Source organism: Bos taurus, chromosome 14 (assembly GCF_002263795.3).
Source record: "Bos taurus isolate L1 Dominette 01449 registration number 42190680 breed Hereford chromosome 14, ARS-UCD2.0, whole genome shotgun sequence".
NCBI classification, from domain to species: Eukaryota; Metazoa; Chordata; class Mammalia; order Artiodactyla; family Bovidae; genus Bos; species Bos taurus.
In genome coordinates, this window is record NC_037341.1 from 30450559 (window position 1) to 30459823 (window position 9265).

The following is a 9265-nucleotide window of genomic DNA, read 5'->3' on the forward strand; positions in this document are numbered from 1 at the left end:
GACCCAATTTTAGAATTTATTTATTTTTTTAAATTTCAGCAGCCTGCCACCCCTTCTCATGGGTGAGAAGGCAAATGTCCGCTTCCAGGGCAACAGTCCTCAAAGCAAAGAAAGACCTTTATTTGACAATCACAGGTCCTCCTCTCCAAAATTCCTCTTCTTCTGCCCTGAAGCCCTCCTGAGAACCTAAGTAATAGTCATCTTCATATTATTCCTGAGCAGTTCTAGACCACAAAGGGCCAGAAATTTAGATTAAGTCATGAAAAACCAGCTTCTGTAAAATAAAGTTATTTCCACATTGTAGGTGGTTCACATTAGCAGTGATTTCAGAACTACATCTTAGAGTGAGCCTTTACATCTGTATTCTGCACCGCACTAAAATATGAAGAGGCTACTAAATACTTGTTGACTAACTGATCAATTCTCATAACATAGACCATTTCTGAGAAAAGCCTTTCTCCAAAAGGAGACCTAAACATGCTCAGTGCCAGATGAAGGGGTAAGTGTGGTACAACTTTCTGGAATTTTGATGCTATTCCAGGGCTGTCCTCAAGCAAAACTGAATTCCTAGAATCAAATAAGCAGTTACCGGACAGTTGTTAACACATTCTGCTCATTTCTAGGCTGCCAACTGAGCTTTCTAATCGCTGAAAAACCTATCAATTTTTCCCATGCCTGAAAGCCCCCAGGCACATCCTTGTTCCCAGGTCCAGGAAGATGGATCTTACCTATGAGGGTTTTTTCTTTTTACTTCTGAGTAATCTGCTCTGGTACCCAAATTTCTCCATTCCTGAGACGCTGTCCAGATTGATGAATCTCAAGGTTTCATCTATAATATACTTTCTTTTCTGGTGAAGAATTGTTGGGGGAAATTTTTAGTACAAATATTCACTCTGGGAACGAGATTTCAACATTTTCTTAATTATCTTTAGAATGATCTATTTGGGCATGTATATACATTAACCATTTACTAAACTGATATTTTCAGAATTATAATCACAAAAAAACAATATTTTAAAGCTAACCTAGGAAGCTTTATAAAAGCAACAAATGAAAGCCGTTAAGCAATGAAAATTACTGCCTGTGTATTAAGTGCTAGTTACTCAGTCCTTTCCAACTCTTTGTGACCTCATGGATTGTGGCCCACCAGGCTCCTCTGTCCTCGGAGATCTCCAGGCAAGAATACTGAAGTGGGTTGCCATTTCCTTCTCCACGGGATCTTCCCAACCCAGGGATCAAACCTGGGTCTCCTGCACTGCAGGAAGATTCTTTACCATCTGAGCCATCAGGGAAGCCCATATATTGATTAACTTATTATTAATGGCTAATAATTTTCTGTAAAGTGCCTTCAAAATTTCTTTAATGTATTTAGCAAGGAATTTATTTTCTAACTCGATACACAGCAAACTAGGAAATTTAATTTTTAGATACCAAAATCTGAAAGGTACATGTTATTCTGAATAAGAGGATAAAGTCTTAATAGAAAATAAAAATGATTCACTTCCCTGCTTATCTCCTGCTTTTCTTAGTTTCATTGCTTACTTCTTCTTAACCCATCCCATCCCCCAAACTAACGGATTTGAAAGGAGGTGGACTGTGTTGGCTTTTAGGATCACAGGTGTGTTTGAAGAAAGATGGTTCATTCTTTCATAAATTAAAATTATAAATTAACAATAATAACCAGTAGTCATTGTGCTCCCTGGTGGCTCAGTGGTAAAGAACCTGCCTGCTGATGCAGGAGACGTGGCTTCAGTCCCTGGGCTGGGAAGATCCTGTAGAGAAGGAAATGGCAAATCCCTCCAGTGTTCTTGCCTGGGAAATCCCATGGGCAGAGGAGCCTCATGGGCTACAGTTCATGGAGTCTCAAGAGGCAGATATGACTTAGCAACTGAACAACAACAACATTGTCCTCAGTACCTGACACTGTCCTATATTAGCTTTATATATTTTATATTATATAGTAACTTAATGCTCTCAACAACCTATGGGACAAGTACAATCAGCATTATCACTCCCCATTTTTCAGACAAAGAAACTAAAACAGGTTAAGTACCTTGGCCAAGATCACCCAGTTAGTGAGGGGTACAGCAGGCTGGTCATTGAGTCCATGATCTTAATGCCACACTACATTATTTACTACTACATTTGTCCTTCAAAACAAACCCTCTATACCTCCCTATCCACCTCCTTCCCAGAGTCCTTTTGTTTTCAAAAGAACATTCTCTCCTGTCACTTCTTTTATTATCTACCTTTCTCTTCAACTGCCCTTTGCTGTTCAAGAAGATTCCTACAGAACAGGGGTCCCCAACCTCTGGGATCTAATGCCTGATGATCTGAGGTAAAGCTGATGCAACTATAATAGAAATAATGTACACAATAAATGAAATGCACTTGAATCATCCTGAAACACCCACCTCCCGCCCCAGACCACGGAAAAATCGTCTTCCATGAAACCAGTCCCTGGTGCTAAAAAGGGTGGGGACCACTGGACTAGTGAATAGCCTTACTGAAACTCCAGTGACTTCCTCAAGTAAATCCTCAAAGCCTCAAAATCCTCAAATTCCTAAGAATTAGCAATCCTTTATTATTTCTCCGTAGTACAAAGGACATACAACGTAGCAAACTGACTTTTTCTAAAGGAACTTTACCTGCAACCATTTAAAATAAATATGTGTGTGTCTTGTGTGAGTATATATATTCTGTAATAATTTGTTTTACTTTTTGCCCTATGCCAATTTTCCATTTTATGCTCCACACACTGGATCAACCTGTGCTTTGTTTTTTCCCTCTGGTACTCACAACTGCTGAACCTACTCTACATGTTATATATAATCAATATACTGTCTGTCTGCCTTCAGAATGTGTGCTCCATCAGAGCAGGGATTTGTGCCTGTTTTGTTTACTGCTGCATCTCCAGCACTAGAGCAATACAATACCTAACACATAGTAGAGACTAACGGAGAAGGCAATGGCACCCCACTCCAGTACTCTTGCCTGGAAAATCCCATAGATGGAAGAGCCTGGTGGGCTGCAGTCTATGGGGTCGCTAAGAGTCGGACACGACTGAGCGACTTCTCTTTCACTTTTCACTTTCATGCATTGGAGAAGGAAATGGCAACCCACTCCAGTGTTCTTGCCTGGAGAATCCCAGGGACGGGGGAGCCTGGTGGGCTGCCGTCTCTGGGGTTGCACAGAGTCGGACATGACTGAAGTGGCTTAGCAGCAGCAGCAGTAGAGATTAAATAAATGTTTGTTAAAGGAATATGAATCTCTAAAGGAAATCTCCCTGCAACATCCTCCCAGACTCCCACCCTTCAAATCATGCCTTTGGGAAAGACACTGTGTGAACAAGATGAGAGCCCTCCTCTCCCTGAGCGTGAAAGACTAAACGAGTTTGCAGAGGCTTGTGGAGCCTTGGGATGTGGCTGGGTTGGTCTTGCCATCTCCCTGTAGTACAAGTGGCTCCTGTTAACCACCTTAATGGAGGTGGGGAGCTGTGGGCTAGTCTCATTAAGATCTTCAGATGTAGTGATCTGGCATATAATTCAGGGTTTAGTGTGGCTTAATAAAACAATCAATTCTCATTATCACAGATTCCAGGTTTGCGAATTTGCCTACTTGTTATTATTCATTCAGTTCAGTTCAGCCGCTCAGTCATGTCTGACTCTTTTCGACCCCATGGACTGCAGCACACCAGGCCTCCCTGTCCATTGCCAACTCCCAGAGTTTATTCAAACTCATGTCCATCAAGTTAGTGATGCCATCCAACCATCTCATCCTCTGTCGTCCCCTTCTCCTCCTGCCTTCAATCTTTTTCAGCATCAGGATCTTTTCCAATGAGTCAGTACTTCCCATCAGGTGGCCAATGTATTTGAGTTTCAGCATCAGTCCTTCCAATGAATATTCAGGACTGATTTCCTTTAGGATGGACTGGTTGGATCTCCTTGCAGTCCAAGGGACTCTCAAGAGTCTTCTCCAACATCACAGTTCAAAAGCATCAATTCTTCAGTTATCAGCTTTCTTTATAGTCCAACTCTCACATCCATACATGACTACTGGATAAACCATAGCTTTGACTATACAGACCTTTGTTGGCAAAGTAATGTCTCTGTTTTTTAATATGCTGTCTAGGTTGGTCATAACTTTTCTTTCAAGGAGCAAGCGTCTTTTAATTTCACGGCTGCAGTCATCACCATCTGCAGTAATTTTGGAGCACAAAAAAATAAAGTCTGACACTGTTTCCACTGTTTACCCATCTATTTGCCATGAAGTGATGGGACCAGATGCCATGATCTTAGTTTTCTGAATGTTGAACTTTAAGCCAACTTTTTCACTCTCCTCTCTCACTTTCATCAAGAGGCTCTTTAGTTCTTCTTCGCTTTCTGCCATAAGGGTGGTGTCATCTGCGTATCTGAGGTTACTGATGTTTCTCCCGGCAATCTTGATTCCAGCTTGTGCTTCATCCAGCCCAGTGTTTCTCATGATGTACTCTGCATATAAGTTACATAAGCAGTGTGACAATATACAGCCTTGATGTATTCCTTTCCCTATTATTCATTTATAACCCCCCATATCAGTACTCACAGTGCTTTCGTGGTCACTTGCAGAGACACACAGAACAGCAAAAGATCCCAGCTGCCCAGGGTACATGCTCCCAGCAGAGAATAACAAGATAACATTCTTTTTGTTTCAGCCCTCTTACTGTAAACAAGTATCACTTTTTTTGGTGTGTGCTTTCTATTTGAATCTCATTGTTTAAAATTCTTAAAAGCACAGAGCTGTCTCCTGTTTCTAAGCACAAGAGGTTATATTGTGCCTTATAGAGAAAATATGTATGTTAGATAAGCTTCTTCCAGGTATGAGTAATAGTGCTATTGGGCATGAGTTCAATGTTACTGCATCAAAAATATGCAGGTATCTTAACAGAAGCATAAATAAAACAAGGTTGCGTATTAAATAAGGTGTCTTAACAGAAGCATGAATAAAACAAGGTTGTGTATCGATCACTTAATGATGAAAATGTTGTGAACAGAGGCTCACAGGAACTTAGCCCTATATTTCCCCAGGAGCAATGGTTCAGTATTTACTAAATCAGTGTTTGTGGTGTCTTCATAGACCCTAACTACCATGAAAAACAAGAATCAACTGTAGCTCCCCTGGAACAGTTCCCTTTCTGACCTTGGAAATAGCACCTCTGTGGTTTCTCACAAACAACCTTCTTGGAGACAGTAAATATTTACAGGAAGCCATGGATGAGGACTCAGTAAACCCGAATTCAACTCTGCTTCCCGAGTCTGGAGGGTCATCCTGAGGAAATTATTTAACCTTTCTTTGTAGGGCCTTGTGATCTGTAGAACGGTTTCCTTAATTAAAAAGGAAGAATGTGAAAGTACTTTCAAGCGGATATGTGTAAGGTATTTTTCCAAGTTGAACAAGGGCTTTTCAGATCTCAGGATACCTTGGCATGATTTTCATGGAGCATCACTGTTAACAAATTTTAGAAACTTGATCATTGTGTTTGAGAGATAAGAAGAGCGCTCCCTTTAGTAAATGGAACACTTTGTTACTCCCAGAACGTCCTGGTCGTCATTTGTTCTTGCCTGACGTCAGAAACTGCCTTTCAACCTCCTTCCTCCCAGGGAGCAGTCCAGCATCCAGTCACTCTAACTCAAGTGCCCATCTGGTGACAAGTAGTGCCAAGGAAGGAGTCCTGGCTGGTGACTCTGGAAAGCTGAGATCTTATCTGCCATTGTTCAACTTTGTTACTGAAGGTAAGTTATTTCACAGCTTTGGGCACCAGTTCCTTCATTTAAAAGTAATTTTCATTAAATGCTGTCCTAGATGACAACTATGGGAAGGGGCTGATAGAGGATGAGATGGTTGAATGGCATCATCGACTCAATGGACATGAGTTTGAGCAAACTCCGGGAAATGCTGAAGGACAGGGAAGCCTGGGGTGCTGCAGTCCCTGGGGGATGCAGAGTCAGACATGACTTAGGGACTGAACTGAGCTCATGGGACTGACTGCCCCACACGTATTTGGATGTGGTCAAACAAAACAATACCAAACAGTACAGGAAAGAAAGCATGTTACTCTTTCCTCACTATCTCTGTATCGGTTTGCTAGGGCTCCCATAACAAAATATCACAGGCTGGCTGGCTTGAACAATAGTTTATTTTCTCAGTTGTGGTGGCTAGAAGATCAAGATCAAGAAGTCAGCAGGTTTGATTTCTTCAGAGGCCTCTCTCCTGGGCTTGCAGATGCTTGCTTCTTGTCATGTGTTCACACGATTGTCTATGTCTGGTGTTTCTCTCTCTTCCTAAATCCTTATAAGGACATTAGTCATATTCGATGAGGGCCCACCCTAACAACATCATTTTAATTATCTCTTTAAAGGGCCTATCTTCAAATAAAGCCACATTTTGAAAGCCAGAGGTTCAATATAAGAAGGGGAGACACAAGTTAGCCCACAACACAGGTCATTAGTTTCTCAAAATCATCCCAGATTTCAGTTTCCCATATATTTAGATGGTGAGTTCTTTATAAAGCTCTATGTACTTGCTTTGTTTTTTTAGAAATTTCTAATTAGTTTTGGTTTTCTTTTTGAGAAAAGTGACATGCCTTTATCGTATCTGCAAGTTCTTACTGTGAAATAATCCATTCCTTCATCAAAGATCATCTTCCTAGAACCCCCCTGACCTCTTTCGTTTTTCCTAAGTTGTCTGATTGCTTTATTGACTTGCTGCATCACTGTCAACCTGGGATTTGTGGGCCTCTGAACTTTGAGCACCTGCCTCTGTGCCTGAAACCTCTTGGGGAGACCCGTGGGGAGAATGGTTCTGTTTCTGCAAGCTTCTAGATTGTGTATATTCTGAACTGTGATTTTTCTCCATCTTGGGACATGCATCCTTTCAGACTCATTTGCTTTCCACAATCCCAGAAATTATTTAAAACCTGAAGTTTGCTCATTGCACCTGCTTTGTTTTCCATGTGTGAGTTCTTCTTCTTGCATATCTTTATTATCTTTCACTGGGACCCTACGAAGGAAGGACGTAATCGTATGTAGCCAACCTTTCTCATTGTATCCTCTCATGACTGGAAGAGAGGCATGTCTCTGTGGCCTCTTTTATAAGGACACTAATTCTATTCATAAAGGCTCAGCCCTCACGACTTAATCACCTCCCATAAGCTCCACCTCCTAATACCATCAACTGGGCATAAGGTTTTCAACATAGGAATCTGGGGCCACCCTGCACCACTGCCCCTCACTTGGGGAGGGGCTCAGGGGACATGAACGTTACATAATAGTGAAGCCACACCCGACAGTAACTACCCTAAGAAAAGGGAGTAAAGAAAAAGGGCAGCAGGCACGCAGGGGATGAAGAGGAAGGGGGGTGTCTCAGTTTTAACACACGAGTTGGGAGTTTTTCCCCAAGTTAGGAGTCAGACAGCGTCCAGAGAGCCATAGCCGGCCGGTCTTTGTGCGCATGCGTAAAACAAAGCTCCGCCAACGACCGCCTTCTTGTCTGGCTCTCTCCATTGCGCATGCTCAGTGTGATCTCTTAGGCAAACGCGCTCCGGTTTTTCTGTATTGAATCTCAACGGGCGGGGTCCACGTCTCGGCTGTCCCTTCGATAGCTCAGTTGGTAGAGCGGAGGACTGTAGTTGATACTCTAGCCGAGAGACATCCTTAGGTCGCTGGTTCGACTCCGGCTCGAAGGAGACAAATGTACTTTTGTCGAGCCTCCTCTGATTTATCATCCTTTCCACGCAGGGGTTTCCCTGATAATCCATTACGTCCCAGAAAACAGGTGAGAGCTCTTTCGCGGCAGCTTTGGTCTATGGCAGCCTCCTGGGTGTGAAATCTTTTGCGAATCCCAGAATCAGGGACATGAAGTCCAAGTTCCCAGAGGAGCAGAGTCAACTCTTCGCGGGGCGGCTGCCGGGTCAAGGTTTTCTGCTCGTTTCTAAAGCGTCTGTGGCGTTTCCGAACCCCTGAGTCACAAAACAGCCACGCCGCGTCCCCGGGGCCAGCCCCCCAACCTTGGCTTCAGAGCACAGGCGAGGTCGGCGATGCGAGTGCTCGTGGCGGCGGCCGTGAGGAGGTGGGAGATCAGCAAGGGGGATCCTGTGCCCAGGAAACGAAAGTACACGAAGCGTAGAAACCCGAGTCAAAGTTACCAGGATAAGTTGAGAGAGCGTTCTTCCGCTCCCTTCGATAGCTCAGCTGGTAGAGCGGAGGACTGTAGACGTATGTCGCCGGCCATCCTTAGGTCGCTGGTTCGATTCCGGCTCGAAGGAGAGGGTCTTAATTTTGTTGCTTTGGCCTTAAACTATGAAGAAAGGTCAAAAATGTGGTCACGAATATTTATCTTCTCTTGTAAAAGCTCTGATCTCTCTCTAGAGGAAGAGATAACCAGCCGTGGCCAGCGGTGGGGGATTAGCTCAAATGGTAGAGCGCTCGCTTAGCATGCGAGAGGTAGCGGGATCGATGCCCGCATCCTCCAGTTTTTCTCTTGGTCTCCGGGTGGTAGTTTTTCTTTAGATTCTCATTCGAATCTAAGTAGAGCTGAAAGTTAGCCGTAGGGCAAGTGAGAAGCTAGGCGAGCTCTTGAGGTTACCGCTACTAAAACTTCCCAGGCAAGGGCTAACGGGTGCTTGCAGGGGTATATTTAAAATTTTAAAAGTTTTAGACCCACGAAATTGGTTCTTTTTCTTTCCAAAATTGTCGACAGACTGCAGTCACGTCTGCCGGATCGATGGCTGCACTTAAAGGGACCCATATGAGCCTAAACTGCCCATCGTTAGGGGGAACCGACAGAGAAACAAACAGAAAAACAAAACAAAACAAAACCCAGAACTTGGAAAAGGACGCTGGCTACTTTAAACTTAATGTTGAGCCTGGGAGGAGAGGACTGTTCTTGTCCATCTCAACTGCATATAGTGGGATGCCTGGCTCTTGGCAGATCCAAGACAGATACAATAAAGGAAGGGGTACCTGAGGACAGATAAGGAAGTGGGAAAATCCCTGGACCCAGAGGCTTCTTGTTTGAGGATTCTAACGTCATTTCCCACCTGGGAAGTAACTTTGGAGAATTAACTAGAGACCACCACCAGGAAGGACTCAACTGGGCTGCCCTAGAGTGTAGCCTGTTTGGTTAAACAAAGATGTGACAAAAACAAACACAGATACACACAGTCACTGAAAGATTCAGAAATTTAGCAGAACACACACAAAGCCTTTCCTGGTAATAAAGTCTTTTC

At 43.3% G+C, this 9265-nt stretch overlaps 3 non-coding genes across 3 annotated transcripts; all 3 read left to right on the forward strand.

Moving 5' to 3' along the window:
- Nucleotides 1-7629: 7629 nt before the first annotated feature.
- Nucleotides 7630-7723, forward strand: TRNAY-GUA (transfer RNA tyrosine (anticodon GUA)). Its single transcript has 2 exons — nt 7630-7666; nt 7688-7723. It is a non-coding gene; the product is annotated as a tRNA-Tyr (tRNA).
- Nucleotides 7724-8213: 490 nt separating this feature from the next.
- TRNAY-GUA (transfer RNA tyrosine (anticodon GUA)) lies at nt 8214-8302 on the forward strand. Its single transcript is given in 2 exon segments — nt 8214-8250; nt 8267-8302. It is a non-coding gene; the product is annotated as a tRNA-Tyr (tRNA).
- Nucleotides 8303-8435: 133 nt separating this feature from the next.
- Nucleotides 8436-8508, forward strand: TRNAA-AGC (transfer RNA alanine (anticodon AGC)). The gene has a single exon. It is a non-coding gene; the product is annotated as a tRNA-Ala (tRNA).
- Nucleotides 8509-9265: the final 757 nt, after the last annotated feature.